Below are 13,966 nucleotides of genomic sequence, written 5' to 3' on the forward strand. Positions count from 1 at the left end.
CTTCCCTAAAGCAGCTTCTCCATACAGCGTGTTCTGCGTTGTAGGGCGTGGCCTAAAGGAAAGAATGCCGTGGGTCAGCCTAGGGGCCCGTGCACCTTCCAAAAGCCGGCTGTGTTCCACGAAGAACTGATCTTTAGTTGCAGTGGAACCCAACCCGATTTTCTCCTTGAGGTAGGGTGACTGCAGGTGACAGGACCTAGAAGGACTGCTAAGCAGAGTGTCTCTCTCAGTATCGCTCTGACAGGGCAATGAGGCCGACCGGCATTGAATGCTGGAAGTGCTACAACCGTGTTACTGAATCCGTCTGTGACCGGAGGCAGTCTAGCTCTCCGACGCACGAGTTCAATATGTTGCCCTACACTCAGCTACGGAGGGGTGCAGCTAAGGATCTTCGCGACTGGATGAGGCTCACCAGGCCACTAGGAGCCTGCAGTGACTCAGCGTTCTTAGGCAGAATCGTGTGCGGACGCGAGGGTCCTAGGAGGCCTTTACAGCTTACTGCCTTTAAAGTAAAGCAGAGCTGCGACGTGGGTCTCATAGAAGCTGCCGCACGCCTCCCCTTCTGCATGGCAGAGCAGGGCCACCCGTCGAGGCAAGTGTTCATGCTGAGTTTCCCTTTCGCTATAAAGCAGGGCAGGGGAAGCTCCCAGCCAGGAAGTCGTAGTACCCTATTTCTTTGGAGGCAACTCAGTTTCTACTCAGTGCCACGCCTGCCCTGACTAGTAAGCCGGCAAACGCACTATTCCCCGGAAGCGTCAAGGGCTCACGCAGGGCGCTTTCCAGCGGGGAAAACAAGGCTTGTGACATCAGGCCCCCCATTCGAGGTTGACGCACTGCGTAAGGACCTGTTATGCTGCCGAAGTCAGAAGAGACACAAGCTACCCACTGACCCCTTCCCGAAATCAACTTTTGTAGGCAGGGTGTTCGGCTTGTAGGGAACTGCCTAAATTTTCGAAAGCCCCAGATCGGCCTAGGGGCCTGGGCATCTCCCAAAAGCCTGCTGTGTTCCACGAAGAACTGTGCGTCAGTTGCAGTGGAACCCAGCCTGACTTTTTCCTTGGGTAAGGTGACTGCAGGTTTGAGGTCCGAGAAGGAGCGCTAAGCAGAGTGTTTTTCGAGGTAGAGCTCAGGTAAGGCAAGGGGAGCCAACTTGCTTGTCATGTTGCGCTGGATACAACCTTGTTTCAGAAGCTCTTGGAGAGCTGAGGAAATCTGCCTCTCCCAAGGAAGAGGGCAGTGTGTTGCCCTACACTCGGCATAAACAGGCGTACACCTAAGGGCCTTCGGGGCTGGATGAGGCTCAAGCGGGCCCCAGGAGCCTGGCGGTACTCAGTGTTCTTGCACTGACTCGGGTGCTGACACGACGTTCTTAGGACTCCTTAAAGGGGTACTACCGAAAACTTAAAGCAGAACAGCAAGGAATGCCTCGGGAAGGGTGCTGCACGCCTTCCAATCGGCACGGCCCACCAGGGCGATTTTCGAGTCTCGTGGGGACACTGAGTTTCCCTTTCGCCCTAGAGCAGGGCAGGGAAGCTTCCTCAGGAACTGGAAGCAGCCTGCTTCTTTCGAGAAAGCTCATTTGCCTCTCGCAGGCATGCCCGCAGGGACTAAACTCCTGGCAGCAAGAGTGTTTTTGACCTGCTGGACTGGCTAGGAACGTCTCTCTGAAGCTGTGGCAGAGCTGAGGATCTCCAGCTCTCCCAGGGAAGAGTGCAGTGTGTTGCGCTTCGCTCAGGAAACACAGGGGTGCGCTGAAGGACCTACGGGGCTGGGTGCTGCTCCACAGGCCCACTGGAGCCCGGCTCCCTGAGTGTTCCTGTAAGGAAACTGGTGCTAACGTGCTAGGAGTCCGGAAAGGCCTACCCTCGTGAAACTAAAGTAGCACAGCCCAAATGCCTCATGGAAGCTGCTGCCCACCAATCTTTCCGCACGGAAACCCAGGGCCGTAGTGAAAAGCCAGTGTTTGCGTTTCGGGTTCCCTTTAGCTCTAAAGCAGGGTCAGGCTTTCTTTGTGGAACTGTAGTTGAAAGTCAGCCTGCCGATGCAGGAGACACGGGTTCGTACCCCGATCCGGGAAGGTCCCACCCGCTGCCCTAGTGCCGCACCCGGGAGCCTTAGCCGCTGCACCTAAGCCTCAGGAGCCGGCGCTCCGCAACGGGAGAGGCCACAACCGTGAGAGGTGCGCGTACACCCAAATAAGGAAAGACACAGGGCAAGATGATATCCCACCCAGGAACCGGAGGCGCCCTGTTTCTGGGAGAAAAGTCAACTTCCTATCCGAGCCCTGCACGAAATGACTAGAATCCTGGAAGCACAAGTGTTTGGGCACAAGCTTCCAGGCTGCCCGAGTGGAATGGTCAACACTGGGGAGAAAAAGGCCTGTGCCCTCAGGCCCCCATTTCGAGGTTGACGGGAAGCATCAGTACCTATTGTTTCGAAAAATTCAAAAGAGACACATGGTACTCAGGGGGCCCTTCCCTAAAGCAGCTTCTCCATACAGCGTGTTCTGCGTTGTAGGGCGTGGCCTAAAGGAAAGAATGCCGTGGGTCAGCCTAGGGGCCCGTGCACCTTCCAAAAGCCGGCTGTGTTCCACGAAGAACTGATCTTTAGTTGCAGTGGAACCCAACCCGAGTTTCTCCTTGAGGTAGGGTGACTGCAGGTGACAGGACCTAGAAGGACTGCTAAGCAGAGTGTCTCTCTCAGTATCGCTCTGACAGGGCAATGAGGCCGACCGGCATTGAATGCTGGAAGTGCTACAACCGTGTTACTGAATCCGTCTGTGACCGGAGGCAGTCTAGCTCTCCGACGCACGAGTTCAATATGTTGCCCTACACTCAGCTACGGAGGGGTGCAGCTAAGGATCTTCGCGACTGGATGAGGCTCACCAGGCCACTAGGAGCCTGCAGTGACTCAGCGTTCTTAGGCAGAATCGTGTGCGGACGCGAGGGTCCTAGGAGGCCTTTACAGCTTACTGCCTTTAAAGTAAAGCAGAGCTGCGACGTGGGTCTCATAGAAGCTGCCGCACGCCTCCCCTTCTGCATGGCAGAGCAGGGCCACCCGTCGAGGCGAGTGTTCATGCTGAGTTTCCCTTTCGCTATAAAGCAGGGCAGGGGAAGCTCCCAGCCAGGAAGTCGTAGTACCCTATTTCTTTGGAGGCAACTCAGTTTCTACTCAGTGCCACGCCTGCCCTGACTAGTAAGCCGGCAAACGCACTATTCCCCGGAAGCGTCAAGGGCTCACGCAGGGCGCTTTCCAGCGGGGAAAACAAGGCTTGTGACATCAGGCCCCCCATTCGAGGTTGACGCACTGCGTAAGGACCTGTTATGCTGCCGAAGTCAGAAGAGACACAAGCTACCCACTGACCCCTTCCCGAAATCAACTTTTGTAGGCAGGGTGTTCGGCTTGTAGGGAACTGCCTAAATTTTCGAAAGCCCCAGATCGGCCTAGGGGCCTGGGCATCTCCCAAAAGCCTGCTGTGTTCCACGAAGAACTGTGCGTCAGTTGCAGTGGAACCCAGCCTGACTTTTTCCTTGGGTAAGGTGACTGCAGGTTTGAGGTCCGAGAAGGAGCGCTAAGCAGAGTGTTTTTCGAGGTAGAGCTCAGGTAAGGCAAGGGGAGCCAACTTGCTTGTCATGTTGCGCTGGATACAACCTTGTTTCAGAAGCTCTTGGAGAGCTGAGGAAATCTGCCTCTCCCAAGGAAGAGGGCAGTGTGTTGCCCTACACTCGGCATAAACAGGCGTACACCTAAGGGCCTTCGGGGCTGGATGAGGCTCAAGCGGGCCCCAGGAGCCTGGCGGTACTCAGTGTTCTTGCACTGACTCGGGTGCTGACACGACGTTCTTAGGACTCCTTAAAGGGGTACTACCGAAAACTTAAAGCAGAACAGCAAGGAATGCCTCGGGAAGGGTGCTGCACGCCTTCCAATCGGCACGGCCCACCAGGGCGATTTTCGAGTCTCGTGGGGACACTGAGTTTCCCTTTCGCCCTAGAGCAGGGCAGGGAAGCTTCCTCAGGAACTGGAAGCAGCCTGCTTCTTTCGAGAAAGCTCATTTGCCTCTCGCAGGCATGCCCGCAGGGACTAAACTCCCGGCAGCAAGAGTGTTTTTGACCTGCTGGACTGGCTAGGAACGTCTCTCTGAAGCTGTGGCAGAGCTGAGGATCTCCAGCTCTCCCAGGGAAGAGTGCAGTGTGTTGCGCTTCGCTCAGGAAACACAGGGGTGCGCTGAGGGACCTACGGGGCTGGGTGCTGCTCCACAGGCCCACTGGAGCCCGGCTCCCTGAGTGTTCCTGTAAGGAAACTGGTGCTAACGTGCTAGGAGTCCGGAAAGGCCTACCCTCGTGAAACTGAAGTAGCACAGCCAAAATGCCTCATGGAAGCTGCTGCCCACCAATCTTTCCGCACGGAAACCCAGGGCCGTAGTGAAAAGCCAGTGTTTGCGTTTCGCGTTCCCTTTAGCTCTAAAGCAGGGTCAGGCTTTCTTTGTGGAACTGTAGTTGAAAGTCAGCCTGCCGATGCAGGAGACACGGGTTCGTACCCCGATCCGGGAAGGTCCCACCCGCTGCCCTAGTGCCGCACCCGGGAGCCTTAGCCGCTGCACCTAAGCCTCAGGAGCCGGCGCTCCGCAACGGGAGAGGCCACAACCGTGAGAGGTGCGCGTACACCCAAATAAGGAAAGACACAGGGCAAGATGATATCCCACCCAGGAACCGGAGGCGCCCTGTTTCTGGGAGAAAAGTCAACTTCCTATCCGAGCCCTGCACGAAATGACTAGAATCCTGGAAGCACAAGTGTTTGGGCACAAGCTTCCAGGCTGCCCGAGTGGAATGGTCAACACTGGGGAGAAAAAGGCCTGTGCCCTCAGGCCCCCATTTCGAGGTTGACGGGAAGCATCAGTACCTATTGTTTCGAAAAATTCAAAAGAGACACATGGTACTCAGGGGGCCCTTCCCTAAAGCAGCTTCTCCATACAGCGTGTTCTGCGTTGTAGGGCGTGGCCTAAAGGAAAGAATGCCGTGGGTCAGCCTAGGGGCCCGTGCACCTTCCAAAAGCCGGCTGTGTTCCACGAAGAACTGATCTTTAGTTGCAGTGGAACCCAACCCGAGTTTCTCCTTGAGGTAGGGTGACTGCAGGTGACAGGACCTAGAAGGACTGCTAAGCAGAGTGTCTCTCTCAGTATCGCTCTGACAGGGCAATGAGGCCGACCGGCATTGAATGCTGGAAGTGCTACAACCGTGTTACTGAATCCGTCTGTGACCGGAGGCAGTCTAGCTCTCCGACGCACGAGTTCAATATGTTGCCCTACACTCAGCTACGGAGGGGTGCAGCTAAGGATCTTCGCGACTGGATGAGGCTCACCAGGCCACTAGGAGCCTGCAGTGACTCAGCGTTCTTAGGCAGAATCGTGTGCGGACGCGAGGGTCCTAGGAGGCCTTTACAGCTTACTGCCTTTAAAGTAAAGCAGAGCTGCGACGTGGGTCTCATAGAAGCTGCCGCACGCCTCCCCTTCTGCATGGCAGAGCAGGGCCACCCGTCGAGGCGAGTGTTCATGCTGAGTTTCCCTTTCGCTATAAAGCAGGGCAGGGGAAGCTCCCAGCCAGGAAGTCGTAGTACCCTATTTCTTTGGAGGCAACTCAGTTTCTACTCAGTGCCACGCCTGCCCTGACTAGTAAGCCGGCAAACGCACTATTCCCCGGAAGCGTCAAGGGCTCACGCAGGGCGCTTTCCAGCGGGGAAAACAAGGCTTGTGACATCAGGCCCCCCATTCGAGGTTGACGCACTGCGTAAGGACCTGTTATGCTGCCGAAGTCAGAAGAGACACAAGCTACCCACTGACCCCTTCCCGAAATCAACTTTTGTAGGCAGGGTGTTCGGCTTGTAGGGAACTGCCTAAATTTTCGAAAGCCCCAGATCGGCCTAGGGGCCTGGGCATCTCCCAAAAGCCTGCTGTGTTCCACGAAGAACTGTGCGTCAGTTGCAGTGGAACCCAGCCTGACTTTTTCCTTGGGTAAGGTGACTGCAGGTTTGAGGTCCGAGAAGGAGCGCTAAGCAGAGTGTTTTTCGAGGTAGAGCTCAGGTAAGGCAAGGGGAGCCAACTTGCTTGTCATGTTGCGCTGGATACAACCTTGTTTCAGAAGCTCTTGGAGAGCTGAGGAAATCTGCCTCTCCCAAGGAAGAGGGCAGTGTGTTGCCCTACACTCGGCATAAACAGGCGTACACCTAAGGGCCTTCGGGGCTGGATGAGGCTCAAGCGGGCCCCAGGAGCCTGGCGGTACTCAGTGTTCTTGCACTGACTCGGGTGCTGACACGACGTTCTTAGGACTCCTTAAAGGGGTACTACCGAAAACTTAAAGCAGAACAGCAAGGAATGCCTCGGGAAGGGTGCTGCACGCCTTCCAATCGGCACGGCCCACCAGGGCGATTTTCGAGTCTCGTGGGGACACTGAGTTTCCCTTTCGCCCTAGAGCAGGGCAGGGAAGCTTCCTCAGGAACTGGAAGCAGCCTGCTTCTTTCGAGAAAGCTCATTTGCCTCTCGCAGGCATGCCCGCAGGGACTAAACTCCCGGCAGCAAGAGTGTTTTTGACCTGCTGGACTGGCTAGGAACGTCTCTCTGAAGCTGTGGCAGAGCTGAGGATCTCCAGCTCTCCCAGGGAAGAGTGCAGTGTGTTGCGCTTCGCTCAGGAAACACAGGGGTGCGCTGAAGGACCTACGGGGCTGGGTGCTGCTCCACAGGCCCACTGGAGCCCGGCTCCCTGAGTGTTCCTGTAAGGAAACTGCTGCTAACGTGCTAGGAGTCCGGAAAGGCCTACCCTCGTGAAACTAAAGTAGCACAGCCCAAATGCCTCATGGAAGCTGCTGCCCACCAATCTTTCCGCACGGAAACCCAGGGCCGTAGTGAAAAGCCAGTGTTTGCGTTTCGGGTTCCCTTTAGCTCTAAAGCAGGGTCAGGCTTTCTTTGTGGAACTGTAGTTGAAAGTCAGCCTGCCGATGCAGGAGACACGGGTTCGTACCCCGATCCGGGAAGGTCCCACCCGCTGCCCTAGTGCCGCACCCGGGAGCCTTAGCCGCTGCACCTAAGCCTCAGGAGCCGGCGCTCCGCAACGGGAGAGGCCACAACCGTGAGAGGTGCGCGTACACCCAAATAAGGAAAGACACAGGGCAAGATGATATCCCACCCAGGAACCGGAGGCGCCCTGTTTCTGGGAGAAAAGTCAACTTCCTATCCGAGCCCTGCACGAAATGACTAGAATCCTGGAAGCACAAGTGTTTGGGCACAAGCTTCCAGGCTGCCCGAGTGGAATGGTCAACACTGGGGAGAAAAAGGCCTGTGCCCTCAGGCCCCCATTTCGAGGTTGACGGGAAGCATCAGTACCTATTGTTTCGAAAAATTCAAAAGAGACACATGGTACTCAGGGGGCCCTTCCCTAAAGCAGCTTCTCCATACAGCGTGTTCTGCGTTGTAGGGCGTGGCCTAAAGGAAAGAATGCCGTGGGTCAGCCTAGGGGCCCGTGCACCTTCCAAAAGCCGGCTGTGTTCCACGAAGAACTGATCTTTAGTTGCAGTGGAACCCAACCCGAGTTTCTCCTTGAGGTAGGGTGACTGCAGGTGACAGGACCTAGAAGGACTGCTAAGCAGAGTGTCTCTCTCAGTATCGCTCTGACAGGGCAATGAGGCCGACCGGCATTGAATGCTGGAAGTGCTACAACCGTGTTACTGAATCCGTCTGTGACCGGAGGCAGTCTAGCTCTCCGACGCACGAGTTCAATATGTTGCCCTACACTCAGCTACGGAGGGGTGCAGCTAAGGATCTTCGCGACTGGATGAGGCTCACCAGGCCACTAGGAGCCTGCAGTGACTCAGCGTTCTTAGGCAGAATCGTGTGCGGACGCGAGGGTCCTAGGAGGCCTTTACAGCTTACTGCCTTTAAAGTAAAGCAGAGCTGCGACGTGGGTCTCATAGAAGCTGCCGCACGCCTCCCCTTCTGCATGGCAGAGCAGGGCCACCCGTCGAGGCGAGTGTTCATGCTGAGTTTCCCTTTCGCTATAAAGCAGGGCAGGGGAAGCTCCCAGCCAGGAAGTCGTAGTACCCTATTTCTTTCGAGGCAACTCAGTTTCTACTCAGTGCCACGCCTGCCCTGACTAGTAAGCCGGCAAACGCACTATTCCCCGGAAGCGTCAAGGGCTCACGCAGGGCGCTTTCCAGCGGGGAAAACAAGGCTTGTGACATCAGGCCCCCCATTCGAGGTTGACGCACTGCGTAAGGACCTGTTATGCTGCCGAAGTCAGAAGAGACACAAGCTACCCACTGACCCCTTCCCGAAATCAACTTTTGTAGGCAGGGTGTTCGGCTTGTAGGGAACTGCCTAAATTTTCGAAAGCCCCAGATCGGCCTAGGGGCCTGGGCATCTCCCAAAAGCCTGCTGTGTTCCACGAAGAACTGTGCGTCAGTTGCAGTGGAACCCAGCCTGACTTTTTCCTTGGGTAAGGTGACTGCAGGTTTGAGGTCCGAGAAGGAGCGCTAAGCAGAGTGTTTTTCGAGGTAGAGCTCAGGTAAGGCAAGGGGAGCCAACTTGCTTGTCATGTTGCGCTGGATACAACCTTGTTTCAGAAGCTCTTGGAGAGCTGAGGAAATCTGCCTCTCCCAAGGAAGAGGGCAGTGTGTTGCCCTACACTCGGCATAAACAGGCGTACACCTAAGGGCCTTCGGGGCTGGATGAGGCTCAAGCGGGCCCCAGGAGCCTGGCGGTACTCAGTGTTCTTGCACTGACTCGGGTGCTGACACGACGTTCTTAGGACTCCTTAAAGGGGTACTACCGAAAACTTAAAGCAGAACAGCAAGGAATGCCTCGGGAAGGGTGCTGCACGCCTTCCAATCGGCACGGCCCACCAGGGCGATTTTCGAGTCTCGTGGGGACACTGAGTTTCCCTTTCGCCCTAGAGCAGGGCAGGGAAGCTTCCTCAGGAACTGGAAGCAGCCTGCTTCTTTCGAGAAAGCTCATTTGCCTCTCGCAGGCATGCCCGCAGGGACTAAACTCCCGGCAGCAAGAGTGTTTTTGACCTGCTGGACTGGCTAGGAACGTCTCTCTGAAGCTGTGGCAGAGCTGAGGATCTCCAGCTCTCCCAGGGAAGAGTGCAGTGTGTTGCGCTTCGCTCAGGAAACACAGGGGTGCGCTGAGGGACCTACGGGGCTGGGTGCTGCTCCACAGGCCCACTGGAGCCCGGCTCCCTGAGTGTTCCTGTAAGGAAACTGGTGCTAACGTGCTAGGAGTCCGGAAAGGCCTACCCTCGTGAAACTGAAGTAGCACAGCCAAAATGCCTCATGGAAGCTGCTGCCCACCAATCTTTCCGCACGGAAACCCAGGGCCGTAGTGAAAAGCCAGTGTTTGCGTTTCGGGTTCCCTTTAGCTCTAAAGCAGGGTCAGGCTTTCTTTGTGGAACTGTAGTTGAAAGTCAGCCTGCCGATGCAGGAGACATGGGTTCGTACCCCGATCCGGGAAGGTCCCACCCGCTGCCCTAGTGCCGCACCCGGGAGCCTTAGCCGCTGCACCTAAGCCTCAGGAGCCGGCGCTCCGCAACGGGAGAGGCCACAACCGTGAGAGGTGCGCGTACACCCAAATAAGGAAAGACACAGGGCAAGATGATATCCCACCCAGGAACCGGAGGCGCCCTGTTTCTGGGAGAAAAGTCAACTTCCTATCCGAGCCCTGCACGAAATGACTAGAATCCTGGAAGCACAAGTGTTTGGGCACAAGCTTCCAGGCTGCCCGAGTGGAATGGTCAACACTGGGGAGAAAAAGGCCTGTGCCCTCAGGCCCCCATTTCGAGGTTGACGGGAAGCATCAGTACCTATTGTTTCGAAAAATTCAAAAGAGACACATGGTACTCAGGGGGCCCTTCCCTAAAGCAGCTTCTCCATACAGCGTGTTCTGCGTTGTAGGGCGTGGCCTAAAGGAAAGAATGCCGTGGGTCAGCCTAGGGGCCCGTGCACCTTCCAAAAGCCGGCTGTGTTCCACGAAGAACTGATCTTTAGTTGCAGTGGAACCCAACCCGAGTTTCTCCTTGAGGTAGGGTGACTGCAGGTGACAGGACCTAGAAGGACTGCTAAGCAGAGTGTCTCTCTCAGTATCGCTCTGACAGGGCAATGAGGCCGACCGGCATTGAATGCTGGAAGTGCTACAACCGTGTTACTGAATCCGTCTGTGACCGGAGGCAGTCTAGCTCTCCGACGCACGAGTTCAATATGTTGCCCTACACTCAGCTACGGAGGGGTGCAGCTAAGGATCTTCGCGACTGGATGAGGCTCACCAGGCCACTAGGAGCCTGCAGTGACTCAGCGTTCTTAGGCAGAATCGTGTGCGGACGCGAGGGTCCTAGGAGGCCTTTACAGCTTACTGCCTTTAAAGTAAAGCAGAGCTGCGACGTGGGTCTCATAGGAGCTGCCGCACGCCTCCCCTTCTGCATGGCAGAGCAGGGCCACCCGTCGAGGCGAGTGTTCATGCTGAGTTTCCCTTTCGCTATAAAGCAGGGCAGGGGAAGCTCCCAGCCAGGAAGTCGTAGTACCCTATTTCTTTGGAGGCAACTCAGTTTCTACTCAGTGCCACGCCTGCCCTGACTAGTAAGCCGGCAAACGCACTATTCCCCGGAAGCGTCAAGGGCTCACGCAGGGCGCTTTCCAGCGGGGAAAACAAGGCTTGTGACATCAGGCCCCCCATTCGAGGTTGACGCACTGCGTAAGGACCTGTTATGCTGCCGAAGTCAGAAGAGACACAAGCTACCCACTGACCCCTTCCCGAAATCAACTTTTGTAGGCAGGGTGTTCGGCTTGTAGGGAACTGCCTAAATTTTCGAAAGCCCCAGATCGGCCTAGGGGCCTGGGCATCTCCCAAAAGCCTGCTGTGTTCCACGAAGAACTGTGCGTCAGTTGCAGTGGAACCCAGCCTGACTTTTTCCTTGGGTAAGGTGACTGCAGGTTTGAGGTCCGAGAAGGAGCGCTAAGCAGAGTGTTTTTCGAGGTAGAGCTCAGGTAAGGCAAGGGGAGCCAACTTGCTTGTCATGTTGCGCTGGATACAACCTTGTTTCAGAAGCTCTTGGAGAGCTGAGGAAATCTGCCTCTCCCAAGGAAGAGGGCAGTGTGTTGCCCTACACTCGGCATAAACAGGCGTACACCTAAGGGCCTTCGGGGCTGGATGAGGCTCAAGCGGGCCCCAGGAGCCTGGCGGTACTCAGTGTTCTTGCACTGACTCGGGTGCTGACACGACGTTCTTAGGACTCCTTAAAGGGGTACTACCGAAAACTTAAAGCAGAACAGCAAGGAATGCCTCGGGAAGGGTGCTGCACGCCTTCCAATCGGCACGGCCCACCAGGGCGATTTTCGAGTCTCGTGGGGACACTGAGTTTCCCTTTCGCCCTAGAGCAGGGCAGGGAAGCTTCCTCAGGAACTGGAAGCAGCCTGCTTCTTTCGAGAAAGCTCATTTGCCTCTCGCAGGCATGCCCGCAGGGACTAAACTCCCGGCAGCAAGAGTGTTTTTGACCTGCTGGACTGGCTAGGAACGTCTCTCTGAAGCTGTGGCAGAGCTGAGGATCTCCAGCTCTCCCAGGGAAGAGTGCAGTGTGTTGCGCTTCGCTCAGGAAACACAGGGGTGCGCTGAGGGACCTACGGGGCTGGGTGCTGCTCCACAGGCCCACTGGAGCCCGGCTCCCTGAGTGTTCCTGTAAGGAAACTGGTGCTAACGTGCTAGGAGTCCGGAAAGGCCTACCCTCGTGAAACTGAAGTAGCACAGCCAAAATGCCTCATGGAAGCTGCTGCCCACCAATCTTTCTGCACGGAAACCCAGGGCCGTAGTGAAAAGCCAGTGTTTGCGTTTCGCGTTCCCTTTAGCTCTAAAGCAGGGTCAGGCTTTCTTTGTGGAACTGTAGTTGAAAGTCAGCCTGCCGATGCAGGAGACACGGGTTCGTACCCCGATCCGGGAAGGTCCCACCCGCTGCCCTAGTGCCGCACCCGGGAGCCTTAGCCGCTGCACCTAAGCCTCAGGAGCCGGCGCTCCGCAACGGGAGAGGCCACAACCGTGAGAGGTGCGCGTACACCCAAATAAGGAAAGACACAGGGAAAGATGATATCCCACCCAGGAACCGGAGGCGCCCTGTTTCTGGGAGAAAAGTCAACTTCCTATCCGAGCCCTGCACGAAATGACTAGAATCCTGGAAGCACAAGTGTTTGGGCACAAGCTTCCAGGCTGCCCGAGTGGAATGGTCAACACTGGGGAGAAAAAGGCCTGTGCCCTCAGGCCCCCATTTCGAGGTTGACGGGAAGCATCAGTACCTATTGTTTCGAAAAATTCAAAAGAGACACATGGTACTCAGGGGGCCCTTCCCTAAAGCAGCTTCTCCATACAGCGTGTTCTGCGTTGTAGGGCGTGGCCTAAAGGAAAGAATGCCGTGGGTCAGCCTAGGGGCCCGTGCACCTTCCAAAAGCCGGCTGTGTTCCACGAAGAACTGATCTTTAGTTGCAGTGGAACCCAACCCGAGTTTCTCCTTGAGGTAGGGTGACTGCAGGTGACAGGACCTAGAAGGACTGCTAAGCAGAGTGTCTCTCTCAGTATCGCTCTGACAGGGCAATGAGGCCGACCGGCATTGAATGCTGGAAGTGCTACAACCGTGTTACTGAATCCGTCTGTGACCGGAGGCAGTCTAGCTCTCCGACGCACGAGTTCAATATGTTGCCCTACACTCAGCTACGGAGGGGTGCAGCTAAGGATCTTCGCGACTGGATGAGGCTCACCAGGCCACTAGGAGCCTGCAGTGACTCAGCGTTCTTAGGCAGAATCGTGTGCGGACGCGAGGGTCCTAGGAGGCCTTTACAGCTTACTGCCTTTAAAGTAAAGCAGAGCTGCGACGTGGGTCTCATAGAAGCTGCCGCACGCCTCCCCTTCTGCATGGCAGAGCAGGGCCACCCGTCGAGGCGAGTGTTCATGCTGAGTTTCCCTTTCGCTATAAAGCAGGGCAGGGGAAGCTCCCAGCCAGGAAGTCGTAGTACCCTATTTCTTTGGAGGCAACTCAGTTTCTACTCAGTGCCACGCCTGCCCTGACTAGTAAGCCGGCAAACGCACTATTCCCCGGAAGCGTCAAGGGCTCACGCAGGGCGCTTTCCAGCGGGGAAAACAAGGCTTGTGACATCAGGCCCCCCATTCGAGGTTGACGCACTGCGTAAGGACCTGTTATGCTGCCGAAGTCAGAAGAGACACAAGCTACCCACTGACCCCTTCCCGAAATCAACTTTTGTAGGCAGGGTGTTCGGCTTGTAGGGAACTGCCTAAATTTTCGAAAGCCCCAGATCGGCCTAGGGGCCTGGGCATCTCCCAAAAGCCTGCTGTGTTCCACGAAGAACTGTGCGTCAGTTGCAGTGGAACCCAGCCTGACTTTTTCCTTGGGTAAGGTGACTGCAGGTTTGAGGTCCGAGCAGGAGCGCTAAGCAGAGTGTTTTTCGAGGTAGAGCTCAGGTAAGGCAAGGGGAGCCAACTTCCTTGTCATGTTGCGCTGGATACAACCTTGTTTCAGAAGCTCTTGGAGAGCTGAGGAAATCTGCCTCTCCCAAGGAAGAGGGCAGTGTGTTGCCCTACACTCGGCATAAACAGGCGTACACCTAAGGGCCTTCGGGGCTGGATGAGGCTCAAGCGGGCCCCAGGAGCCTGGCGGTACTCAGTGTTCTTGCACTGACTCGGGTGCTGACACGACGTTCTTAGGACTCCTTAAAGGGGTACTACCGAAAACTTAAAGCAGAACAGCAAGGAATGCCTCGGGAAGGGTGCTGCACGCCTTCCAATCGGCACGGCCCACCAGGGCGATTTTCGAGTCTCGTGGGGACACTGAGTTTCCCTTTCGCCCTAGAGCAGGGCAGGGAAGCTTCCTCAGGAACTGGAAGCAGCCTGCTTCTTTCGAGAAAGCTCATTTGCCTCTCGCAGGCATGCCCG

This window comes from Mesoplodon mirus (genome assembly GCF_964341445.2).
Source record: "Mesoplodon mirus genome assembly, chromosome: 17".
NCBI lineage: Eukaryota > Metazoa > Chordata > Mammalia > Artiodactyla > Ziphiidae > Mesoplodon > Mesoplodon mirus.